The sequence below is a fragment of the Tursiops truncatus genome, chromosome X (assembly GCF_011762595.2).
Source record: "Tursiops truncatus isolate mTurTru1 chromosome X, mTurTru1.mat.Y, whole genome shotgun sequence".
Taxonomy (NCBI): Eukaryota; Metazoa; Chordata; class Mammalia; order Artiodactyla; family Delphinidae; genus Tursiops; species Tursiops truncatus.
Genome location: NC_047055.1, coordinates 73,030,208 through 73,042,710, shown reverse-complemented (window position 1 = coordinate 73,042,710; position 12,503 = coordinate 73,030,208). Strand labels below are relative to the sequence as shown.

The 12,503-nt window shown below is 45.2% G+C and overlaps 1 long non-coding RNA gene across 2 annotated transcripts; it reads left to right on the top strand.

The window, feature by feature from the left end:
* Positions 1-291: 291 nt before the first annotated feature.
* Positions 292-11,246, top strand: LOC117310294 (uncharacterized). 2 transcript variants are annotated; one of them, XR_012329191.1, is made up of 4 exons: positions 292-741; positions 5,248-5,351; positions 7,487-8,348; positions 8,808-11,246. It is a non-coding gene; the product is annotated as an uncharacterized lncRNA (long non-coding RNA). The 2 variants fall into 2 exon arrangements; XR_004524472.2 differs by having other exon boundaries at positions 5,248-8,348.
* Positions 11,247-12,503: the final 1,257 nt, after the last annotated feature.

Sequence of the window (12,503 nt, the reverse complement as noted above, 5' to 3'; positions counted from 1 at the left end):
CCTGGCCTCCCGAAGCATAAGGGAGACATGGTCCGCTATACCCCCAGCCCCTTACTCTGAAGCCCTATTCTTATGGAGTCTTCTGCAGCCCCCGCCCCAAACACTGCGCTGTCAGATCTGCACCAGATTCCCTCCCCTCCCCTTCGCAGCTCTCCAGTAGCCCCTCCCCAGGGCGGTCTTAAGGTCAGAGGCTCTTTCCAGCTCAATTCCGTCCAATCCGTCCCAGTCCAATCCAAACCGCCCTCAGCCCCCGCCAGATGACTCACGTACGTATTTAACACGCGAGGGGGGTGATCGGCGGCTGGCAGGCTACAGGGAGGTTCTGAAACCCTCCAGTGGGAACCAGGAATTTCTGGTCAAAGACTGTTCCGCGCTTTCAGGGTCAGTTCTCGCTGCATCCCTGTTCACCTTCTTCTCTATCGGCCTCCAGGCACTTAGGGCAGCCTCACTCGCTAGCCCGCTGGGCGCCGCCACGGACCTGGGGCCCCAGGGCGGGGACAGGGAGAATACAGCCGATTGTTGAAGAGAGCTTTATTCCTGCGGCAACCCGCCACCATCCCGGCTACTGCTGCTGGCCCATGACAGCGCTGAGGGCTTCTGACAGGCTACCACTGCGACCTCGCGGACCATGTCTCCCCTATCCTTTGGGCGAAACGCTGGACAAGCCCCGCCGATCGCTCTCCACTAGCCAGATCTGGCCAACTTTAGTGCCTGGGCCCCCGTAAAGAAGATCAGAGCAAGGTATGTAGTTGGGGCAGCGGGGATGGAACAGGAGGCAGTTGAGCTCTACAACGTGGCCAGGCTCCGCACGAGAAGGTGCACGTGGGAATAGCAGCGAGGGGAATCAGGGCTGAGGGAGGGTCCTCCAACACCGACTCCACCTCCCATAGCTTCAAAGCCCTGTCAACACCCTGATCTCCCACCCCAAACTTGAAAGTATATATATGACCTCACTTCCGAGGTGCGAAAATCACTTCCTTCTTCCCTGACATTCCTGGAGTGCGAGCTGGAGAGTCAAATCCTAGAGTGCCAGGGACTCTGCAGGGCTGGGTTCTTCCCAGTCAGAGAAATGTAGCACAGGCAGAGGCAAGCCCCCTCCCCAGACTGGGCATGATGATTCCCCACTCCCACTCAGCATTCAGAGGGGGTGGGGGTTCCACTTTGCTCCATACAGCCCCAGAAGCTTTTCTCCACTAAGCCACAGTTTATTCATCTGTTAAATGAGGCTACCAAAGTCCACTCAGAGGGCTGCTGTGAAGATTACTGGAGGTAATGTATGTGCATAGCTCTTGACACACAGGGGTCACTCAGGTTTTTTTTTTTTTTTCCCATACACGGGCCCCTCACTGCTGTGGCCTCTCCCGCTGCAGAGCACAGGCTCCAGACATGCAGGCTCAGTGGCCATGGCTCACGGGCCCAGCCGCTCCGCGGCATGTGGTGTCCTCCCAGACCAGGGCACGAACCCGCGTCCCTCGCATCGGCAGGCAGACTCTCAACCACTGCGCCACCAGGGAAGCCCAGGTCACTCACCTTTACTTTTCTTTGCTCTTGCCCCTACAACCTTTGAATGATAGAAACCTGGCACATTTCCTATGGGGTGATATTCTTGACCTCGCAGGCACAGATCATGCTGAATTAGCTACCTCAGGGACAGAGGCTCAAGAGACAAGTAGGAGTGGGCAGGAAAAGTCCAGAAGAAACGAGGAACTTGCTAATGAAAGGAGAAACTTTGGTGACTAAAGAATCCCAAGGAGAGGAAGAGCCCTGCAAAGTAGGAGGAGATGCCAGCAGGGAAGTAGAATCTGAGAAAGAGGTAGAGTCCAAGGGATTTGAACAGGGTAGCCCCAGGAGAAAAATTAAACCCCCAAAATAAAAAAGATTGAAGCCTCAGATTTAGAAAGGATACTGAAGAAGAAAAGGTGGTGCCACAGAGACATGGGGGACAATGAATCCCATGAGACCTAGAAACCCAGGCGAAGACGAAGATTGCAGAAAAGTGGTGGAATCCCAAGGATGCCCAAAGGAAATAACTGGATAGAGATGAGACTGCAGAAAATGAGTGGGGTCCCAGTGGTACAAGGAAGAGTCTCTAAAAAACAGTACTCCGGAAAAGGTGTGGAATCAGGAGGAGGGAGAGAAGGTTTCCTGAGAGAGATAAAAACTGCCCTGCCGGGCTTCCCTGGTGGCACAGTGGTTGGGAGTCCACCTGCCAATGCAGGGGACATGGGTTCGAGCCCCGGTTGGGGAGGGTTCCACGTGCCGCGGAGCAACTAGGCCCATGTGCTACGGCCGCTGAGCCTGCGGGCCACAACTGCTGAGCCTGAGTGCCACAACTACTGAGCCCGCGTGCCACAACTACTGAAGCCCACGCTCCTAGAGCCGGTGCTCTGCAATGGGAGAGGCTGCCATGGTGAGAAGTCCGCACACCACAGCAAAGAGTGGCCCCCACTCACCACAACTAGAGAAGGCCCGGGCAAGGCAGTGGGGACCCAAGGCAGCCAAAAATAAAAATAAATTAAAAAAAAAAACCTCCCTGTAGTGCCAGGGATTTAGGGAGAAGAAAACATAAAAAAAGATAAGATATGCAAGCATAGGGGTTCCCCAGGAAAGGTAAGATTCCAGAAAAAAAGGTGAAGCCCCAGGGAAAGATGGAATGGGGGCCTAAATAAAATTTGGACCCAAAGAGGGGTAGGACTCTATATCTAAAGGGAGGGTATTTTAGAAATGAAATAGAACCTTTCAAAAGACTGGCCTGTATATTGGAGGGACATCAGAAAAGGGAAATAGGTCCAGGGATTTGGGGTAGTGATACCAGAAGAAAGAATGAAGAAAAAGGGTAGAATTGCAGAGATACAGGAAGGGCACACCAGAAAAGTGGTATAGCCCTAAGATGTGGGGAGACCCTGAGAAATAAAAGGCCCCTAAAGGGTGTACAGCTTCAGAGATGTAAGGATGAGTCCCCAGGAGAGACATAAGACACCCCCTCATAAAAGGCAAGGCCCAGAGACATAGAGAGTAAACCAAAGGAGAAAGTTAGGACTCTATTAAAAAGAAAGATGACTGCTAACAAATATGGGGTTTATTTTGGGGATGATGAGAATGTTCTCCAACTAATTATTATGGTGATGGTTACACAATCCTGTGACTGTAATAAAAAGTATTGAAGTGTACACTTTAAATGGTTGAATTATATGGTACCTGAATATCTATCTAAATATATCTAGATAGATAGATAGATAGAGGGAGAGAGAGAGAGAGAAGGAAGGAAGGAGGAAAGGAAAGAAAGTACAGGGAGGGAAGGAGAAAGGAAAGCTGACTTGCCGATATAGGAAGGAGAGCCCCAAAGAGAATTTGGACTCCCAAATGGATTGCCCTAGATATAGAGTGAGGAGACACCAGGAGCAATAGAGGACCCCAGAAAAAAAGTGCCCTGCAAAATTGGTGGCATGCAAAAAAGGGGTAACTCCAGTAATTTGGGGCAAGTAAGTTGAAGAAGAGACTTCAGAAAAGGGGTAAAGTCACAAAGATGTAAGGAGGGGCTTCTAGGCACGAAATAAAACTGCCTAAGGTGGGGAAGTCCCAGGGCTGCAAGGAGGGGACCCTAAGAGAGAGAGAATTGGCAATCAAAGTTGAAAACCCAGTGATTTGGGAATGGAACTCCAGGGGAGAGGCTGAACCCCAGAGGCTTGAAGACCATGATTCTAAGATAGTTATAGAACTTCAGAAAATGGCCACAGCATTAGAGATTGGTTAAATGTATTGTTAAAAAGGTGGGGGTGGTAAGACAAATAAAAGAGACTCAGGACAAGAAGGAGTACCTCATAAAATTTTAGACTATCAGGGATTTCAGGGAGTTGGGGAAGAAAAATTTCAAGAAAGAGATCGATACCCAGAAAAAAGGAGAATCCCTGGGAGAGAAGAGCAATTCAGCAAGCCAGGTAAACACCCAGAATTTAAGGATGAAGACCCCAGGAGAACAGTGTGATCAATGAAGAAGGGGCTTTGGGGAAAGAGTTTTATCCCAGGAGAGGGCTGAAATCCCAGCCCGGCCACTATCTTTTACTTTTTTGTCCCCCCAGCCAGCTGGGCTGAGATGACTAGTTTAAAACTGTGTATCATAGGTTAAGAAGATCCTCAAGGAGGGGATTGGGCTAGGCCACAACCCCCAGCTTCAGGGTCTTAATTAAAACATTCCCTACCCCTTTCTTTCTTCTTTCTTTCTTCTTCCCTCCTTTCTTTCCTTACCTCTGGCACCCACCCTGGCCTTAATCTTAAAGGGCTTATTGACCATTATATTTTAAGTGATATTTGAACAGAGGGGCCTTCTTGTCTTTTTCAGATTTCAGCTGCTTACTTATTTGCCTGAGGTTTCACCCTCCCTTCTCATTTAATGCTAATTTTATTTCTGTTTTAGTTATTTCATTAATATATCATTATTATTATCATTACAATCACTGTTGTCAGAATAAAGCTAAAATATAAGCCTACTAAGGAGAAGTGACATCATGTAATAAGACAAAGTCAAAAACACTGTATTACCTAGTTCTGTATTGAACTTGGGAGTGCTGAGCCAATTTTCCCAGCTGAGCCTCAGTTTCTTCATCTGAAATTCTCTATGTGATTCTGTGATTCTATAAACCAATTTCTGGATGACACATTTACTCATCAACTTCAGGGTAATCAGTTAAGGGAGTTGAGGTAATGGCTGGCGCTCAGGGCAGCCTATTCCCCCTAGTAGAGTCTCAAGAGCTCTCCAGGTAGTCTCACTGCCAAATTATTCTAGTGGTCCTGGCTGGGCTACCAGGGGATCCTGGGAATCCAATTTTTGGTGCAGGTGCAGGTGCAGGAAGATTCTGCTTCCATATCTGGCTTGGTGGTCTGACAATCACTGATGCTTCTACCCTGTCAGTGAGTGAGACAAGAGACTGATTGCTTATGCCTGCTGATCACCACTCAGAAGAAAGATTATTAGACTCTAAGGGGGCTTGGGCACCCTGTTATCTCCAATCCTGAGCTCATACCCAAGTGCCTTTAGGTGAGGCACCAGGAGAATCCCAAATGTCTTCAATCAACATACCAATAAAAGATATCTGAAGATTATACTGCTCCCACAGAGTGCAATGCCCTCTCAGTTGCTCCGATCCCACAGGAATCCTAATTTATTAAATCGGTCAGCTCAGTCTGAATTGTTTCCAGAGAATGCTGGTTAAGTTCCTTTTCTCCTTGTTCTCTCTCTGCCCTACCCAGAACCTCTGCATTTGTTGGTAGCTGCCAAAGAGTAAGAACCTCTGTGGGGTACTGCATTGCTGCTGCTGCCACAAACCCAAGGAGAAAGACCCAGAAAGACCAAGGTTTGTTGATGGATTTTATTGGGGACCTAAAAGTCTAGGAATTATGTGGGTAATATTTTAAAACTAGCACTACTATTTAGCTTATGATAAGTACCCTGTGTCAATTATGAATATACCGAGCTTGACTGGTCCCTGGTCATACTCTTTAGCCACTAAAAACCAAGCACGCACACCCTGTCCCATGAACATATCCTCTATGTCTTCTCAGCTCTAACCAGGGTCAAACACAAACGCCCTGGGTCCCAGGTATCTTTCTCCTTCCCATCCCCTCAGCTGAAATGAAGGGTGCCTGCTCTACCCAAAGATCCATGGGAGGGGAAAAAGTAAACCATTCCTCTGCCCACCTTTCCCTCCCAAGGAAAACACTCCTAGGATAGAGCATACCCAGCCTTCCTGACAGGAAAGAATAATTAATATTTAGTCTTAAATCTCCCCTTACCTAATCCCCCTACCCACCCTACATTTAGCTAAAGTGAGTCCAAATACAACACTTTCATGTCTGTCAAAACTGGAAGGGAACCAGACTGTCCTCTTCACTTTACAGGTGGTAAACTGAGACCCAGAAAGAAAAGATTTTCTCAGTAACACTGTTAGTGGCAGAATAGGATATAAAACCTGCATTACCATTTCCCTCTCAGCACCACCCCTCCCACCCACTCTCACACACAACTCTGAGGCTTCTTCAGGACTGGACCTATTCATTTACAATGAAATGTTAGCCATCTATTGTATTTCCCTTCCCAGGTGGATTACCCCTGAAAAGGGGACCTCAGGGCAGATTTACCCTTAACCAAATGAATGTCCTACCAGATACCTTCTAAAGTATCTGGTATCTGGTATCAATAATAGACTGGGAGAGATTGGAGTGGAACAGGCTATGAAGGGACCCAAGGAGAAGGAATGTAGACAATGTCTTCATTTTGACTTAGATTTATAAAGCCCACTCAGCTCATGCATGACCCTTCTCCATCACAGGCAGTTAACTCTGCACCCCGTACCCCACTCCCTTGCTAAACTGTCCTCCTGAAGCCAGCCCTAAGACAGGTATCTCAGACAGGAGTGAAAAGATAAAAGGCCAAGGTAAACACTCATACTGTTTTATTCCTTACCTACCACTCAGTGGCCCTAGACCAACCTTGGTTATCTGAAGTTTTGTTATGGAAAGTGGAGTTTTCAAGAAGCCCCCATATTATTACTTACCTTGGGCTCTGGACTGCATTTTTTATCCCTGAAAACCAATTCCTTTGCCTCTGGTATTATGATACCATGGGCTGCCCACATAGACTTCTTCACCAGATAAGGCTTAGTAGCTAGATAAAGAAATGAGCAATGAAGCTTTGAAATTTCTGGTTTTTTTTTTTTAAGGGAAGAGAGGTGGTATGTGTGGAGGGGATCTATTTATAGATATTGGTTTTTCAAAGACTCCTCTAGGCCCAGAATTCTGGTCCATTTTACACATCATCTTGGCAATCATCTACCCTGGGAACAGGAATAAGGGGGTGAATACTTACTTTTCTTACTATAGTGTGACTTCTATGTAAATTATATAAGTGAGTGGTGTTGTGTGTGTTCATGATTATATTTGTGAGTATGGTCGGTTGCACAGGTCAGTTTTACAAGTTTGTGTGTTCATATTTCAGCTAAAATTAATGCAGTTAATATTGCTGGTTAACTTTGGCATGAATGAAAACAAACTTCCAAGCACTAAAATTATATGGAACAAAATCCATATATTCTAATTTCCCTAAATACTACAGAAGAGGCCTGTGTGCACATCAGTCTTGGCCATCCCCTGTCCAGCTTCTTCCCTGGATGGGGGTCAACTCCTTGGCTTCAGGGAAGCACTTCTCAAAGTGATCAGGGTGAATGGTAGGTAAGTAGACTGCTTAGTAAAATCATTTTGAGCCCAGAAAGCCCTATCTCCACCAAGTTTAGAGCAGGAAGTACTGGCATCAGCCCATTTGCGCTTGGACCTCTGCCCAAGCGCAATGGAGTGGTGTTATTCCTTTCTGCTTGCTTCCTTATGGTGGTGAGGGCCCTTCTTCAGGACTATCCCTCCAGAACTTCTATTCCCTCCACCTTCTTCCAACCCTACCCATTCACCTGCTCACAGATTTTTTTCTTTTTTTTTGGAGGCGTTGCAGCATCATGTGAGATCTTAGTTCCCCGACCAGGGATCAAACCCACGCCCCCTGCATTGGACGTGCGGAGTCTTAACCACTGGACCACCAGGGAAGTCCCTCATAGATTTTTTTAAGTCACTTCACTGGATCTACAAAAGGGCCAATAGTAAACCCTCCATGGGAGTGAAGTTGTCACTGCCTCTTTTCAATTTCAGGGTTGCCAAGTAAGGTACTGTGATCTCAAAAATTATCCTCCTGGATACTGTTGCTATCTTAATCTTATGAGTCCTAGACACTTCAGTGGAAATGACCTTGCTATGGGAGAAAAGAGCATGGCTATGCCCTTAGGCCGATTGCTTCTCCTCTCCCTTACTTTATTCATCTGCAAAATGGGGCTGATCAGTCCCACCTTGATCGTCTTACAAGGTCTTACAAGGATCCAACAAGACAAAGCATGGTCTTTGTGAACCAAAAAACACAGGCCAAATAATGTGGATACCAAAAAATACCAACCAACCAAACAAACAAACACCAGGCCAAATATCCATCAAATATTTATTCTCAAGTCTAAGAAATAAAAATAAATTAATACAAATGAGAGGCAGGGTTACGGACAAGGGCATAATTCAAATATAAATTTAGCCCAAGTACCATTTCTGTTGCCACTAAGAATAGCAAGAGGAGAGATGGAACAGAGGGATGGAAGTATGGATAGCAGTAGAAGATGTCTAACTTTCTCCCCTTAGTTTGATCACCACCTGAAATTCAGCCACCTGACCTGTTCTGCATATTTTGAATTTTCATTTTTGGTTTTCTTTTCTTTTCAGGTGATTTCTGCATGGGAGATATGGGGACTAAGACAGTAGGGTAAGAGGTAAGGGTAGCTAGGGCAAGGCCCTAACAGATAGTGGGCAGTTCCTTTTTTCAGCCCCAGTGTAAGGGCTGGCCCCCTTACATTTCTGGAGGAGACTTCTCTTGTGGTACAAGTGGTTTGAGGGCCTGCAACGTTGCTAGCCCGGAATCATTCTGGCCTCTGACTCTGTGCCCATGGACAAGAGACTCAAAAATCACCCTCTTTGTCCAGGCCACAAAGCTGGAAGCTGGCCACACAGGCTGCTTGGCTGCTGTCTGTTTTGGCAAAAGCCATCCTACCTCCAGCAAGAAAGAACTAGATCCAGGTGACTCCTCAGGGGCCATGAGGCATTTGAGGGTGGTGAGGTAAGGGTACAGGTTGGAGAGATCCAGCATTCTTTCTAGAGACATAGAACAGCTGGGGCTGGTTGTGAACCAGTTTGCCTCTAAGCCTGTCTAAACTTTTCCCCATTCCTTTTAGGAGAAGCACTGTCTCCTCCTTAGGGATAGATCTGAGAGCCAGCCAATGAGACTGAAAGGATCCATGAGATGCAAGTCCAATCCTCTCTGAGATGCTGCTCACAAGCCAAGTGACCAGGGCCCAGAGTCCACAGCTGGGTCCTGGGCCCCTTCAAACTACCTCACAGGGTTGTTGTGAGGATGTCATGAGATCATGACAGTAAAGAGCTCAATAAATGTCTCTTGAACAGATCCATACATGTGATGGTGCTTTGCAAACTATAAAGCTCCATACCAAATGGTAGAGAGAGTCAGGACACTGTTTTGCAGTCACATAAAGGAAGTGATTTTTGCCACTCATTCTCACCCCTCACTTAAGACTGGGGCATGGGAAGGAAACGGAGAGGAGAAGAGAAGTTTGAAATAGGAAATAAAGGAATAAGAGAACAACAAATAAAAGAAGAATCTAAGGTAGATGATTCTCCAGTGACCAACTTGTATTTGAGAGTGGCAATGAAGATACAGACAGGAGGGACTTAAAGCTCTTTCTAGGGACAGAAGAACAGAGGTCAAATGGATCTTAGATATTTACTTCAAGACTCCAGCTCCTGTTTGAAACACCTCCAATGGTGGGTAACTGTTTTCTCCCTGAGGCAGCTTGTTCTAATTATAACCAGTTCTAATGGTTAGAAAGTATTTCCTTGTATTAAGCTGTTTCCTGCAGCTTTAAATTCTATCCCTTGGTGCCATATAGAAAAAAGCTAATGCCTTGACATCATGTGAGCATTCAATAAGTGTCTGTTGACTGACACATGGGCAGGTGCTAGGGAGGAGTAGACTATCTCCTTTTGTGTCTTCAGGAGCCAGTCAGCACAGCCTTATATTTTACTGAAGGTTCAATAAATATGTGTTGAATAAATGAATGAATGAACATCCCAGGGTAGGCATGACTGCTACAATCTCTTGAGTTGAAATGGTCCATTAAAAGTCATCCAAATCTATCAACCTACCTCTCAAAGAACTCTAAGCCATCCCATAAGATTCTGAGTCTTCAAAATAAACACCTGGCTGTTCAGTGACTTTGGGCCAAACTGCAGTCTTACAGTGAGAAAACTAATCTCTTATTGATTTACCCTCATCCTCTTCCACATCCCAAGGCTGATGGAAGGCAACATCTTAAGTGGAAAATGACTCTCAAATCCAATGTGTGACAAATGCTCAAATAGAGGGTGCTATGGGAGCACAGGTGCAGGAGTACTTGAGTCTACCTGGCTAGGAGGGGCTGTATGAGGACATTCTAGAGCTGAGTCCTGAAAGATAAAGAAGCTGCATGTATAAATGAGGTGGGAGGAGGGGGCAGGTAGCTCAGATAGAGGGAACTTCATGGAGTCCTGATCATGCATTCATGGGAAATAGCAGGAGTTTGCAAAATGGCTAAGGCTTCCTAAATGGGGTCCTGAAATTTGGATGGGGGGCGTGGTGAGAGAGCAAATAAACACTTCTAATTCAATTTGATTCTGGAGGTGGCCCAGAGTTTGGCAAGAAGCTGGGCCATGATTAAGTAATCACCATAGCTACTATGATCAGCACTGTTCATCTTCACCGCTCTCATCTCATGTGTCACCACTGGCATCATCACCATTGTCAGGACTGTCATCGCTGCTACCCAAAGTGTCAACATAATTGCTACCATTCCAGCCCACTAGCATTCCAACTATTACTTCACCCATGCTTTTCACCACTGACATCCACCATCACTCTTGTCATGGCCCTCTGAGCCAGTGTTTCTCATATACTCCAGGAAGTTGGGGGGAATATTCTGTCTTTCTGGGGTGTGCTAGGGATGCAACCCAAAACAGCTAACTACAAGCCAAATTTTCTTTGAAATGTTATGTTATGTATCAAATATTTATGCAAGTTTTGTTTTCTTTGATATAGCCATGTTTGTTTTAAGATAAAAGCAACACTATTTAAATTGTTTACTCCCCCCAGGCCAAATCTGTAAGTAAAACTGATGTTGCATGAAGGTGTTTTGTGTTTACCCTGCCACTTCCTGTATCCTTCTGTGCCTGAACTATTTCCTTGCTTCCATCCCATCATTTTCTGTCCCTGATTTTCAGAGGCAACAGAGCATAACAGTTAAGAGTATGCATCCTGATGTCAAATAGCCTGGATTTGAATCATATTATACTGTGGTATGTCCTTGGAAAAATTACTTAGCCTCTGTCATTCTGTTTTCACATCTCTAAAGCAGAACTAATAATAGTACTTACCCGTAGGAATATTGTGTTTTCGCAATGAGTTAGTGCATGTAAAGTGCTTAACACAGTGCCTGGCACATAATCTGTGTCCAATAAATTTATTAAACCATGGTTGAATCAATTCAGTCTTTACAGAGCACATACTCTATGGCAGACATAGTGATAGGCTATGCTGTTGGGGGAGAAAGAGTGGAGTCAGATATGGGACTAATCTTTAAGTTGCTCACACTTGGTGGGGTAGGACATGAAGTGAGGAAGGCTCATTACAGAGTATGAAATAAAATGTATTTAATCAATACCATAAGAAAGAAAAAATCAAGTTGTGCCATGGAAAATTTAGCATTTAATAAGGATTTTGAAAGATAGGTAGAATAAAGACACACAGAAATGTAACAGATTGAAGGAATCCCACGGGTGAAAGGGTAGAAATGGGAACATAGAAGACACAGTGAAGAAATGAGTGTTGCAGTTTGATTGGAGCATGGGATTTTTTGAATAGGGAAATATAAGATTGACCTGTGAAACAAAGACCTATATGTAGAAAAGAAGTTACTGGAAAGAGAATCCAGCAATGTATTTACCACGATTGTGTTTGAGAGCTGGTATACTAAGTAATTTTCTTCTTTTTTGTATTTTTCAAAATAAGCATGCATCATTTTTATACCAAAGAAACAAAAAAGGTATATTTTATTTTTTCTTGAGGGAAGATGAATTGTGTCAGGTTATCGAGGTGGACTTGAAAGGACCTATAGGTTAGTATAGTGGAGGCCTGGGGTCTCCTAACCACCAACCCGCCAATTCTGCCACTGTGTGACTTTGGATAAATCTGTTTCAGTTGCCGTATCTGTAAATTCATTAATTGATTTTAAAAATGCTTACTGAGCACCTACTATGAGCCAAGTTCTAGGTGCTGGGGATATAGCAGCAAACAAAACAGAGAAAAATTCCTGCTCTGTTTATTCTAAGCTTTAAAATAAAAGTCTTCTTATTTTCATCATGTGAAATCTTCAAAAGTATCCCCTACTTCCTCAGACTACATAAGGCCTGTTGGCACGCTTTATTCTCCATAGGCCCTATTGAGGAACTTACGTGTTGGTTCCTATGCCTGTCTGAAGACACCTAAACATTCCTATTAACATTTCCTCAGCTGCTCACCCCTTCAATGATACCACCTGTTTGTTCAGTGACCTTGGACCACATATTCAATGATTCTTTCTTCCCTCTAAGGTCACTTTCTAAACCAACCAACTAATATACCTTCATTTCCACAACTCCCAAGGGATCAGGCCATGGGAAAGAGGGTCCGAGATCTACCTTCATCTACCATGGGCAAATGCCCCATTGCCCTTGGTGCCCTGTTCCAAATTCAGCTTGGTACTATTCAGCAGACTTAGGTGAACACCTGTGCCAGGCAGGGTGCTGGACTGCCTGGTAAAATCTTTGCAAAGAGATAGAGT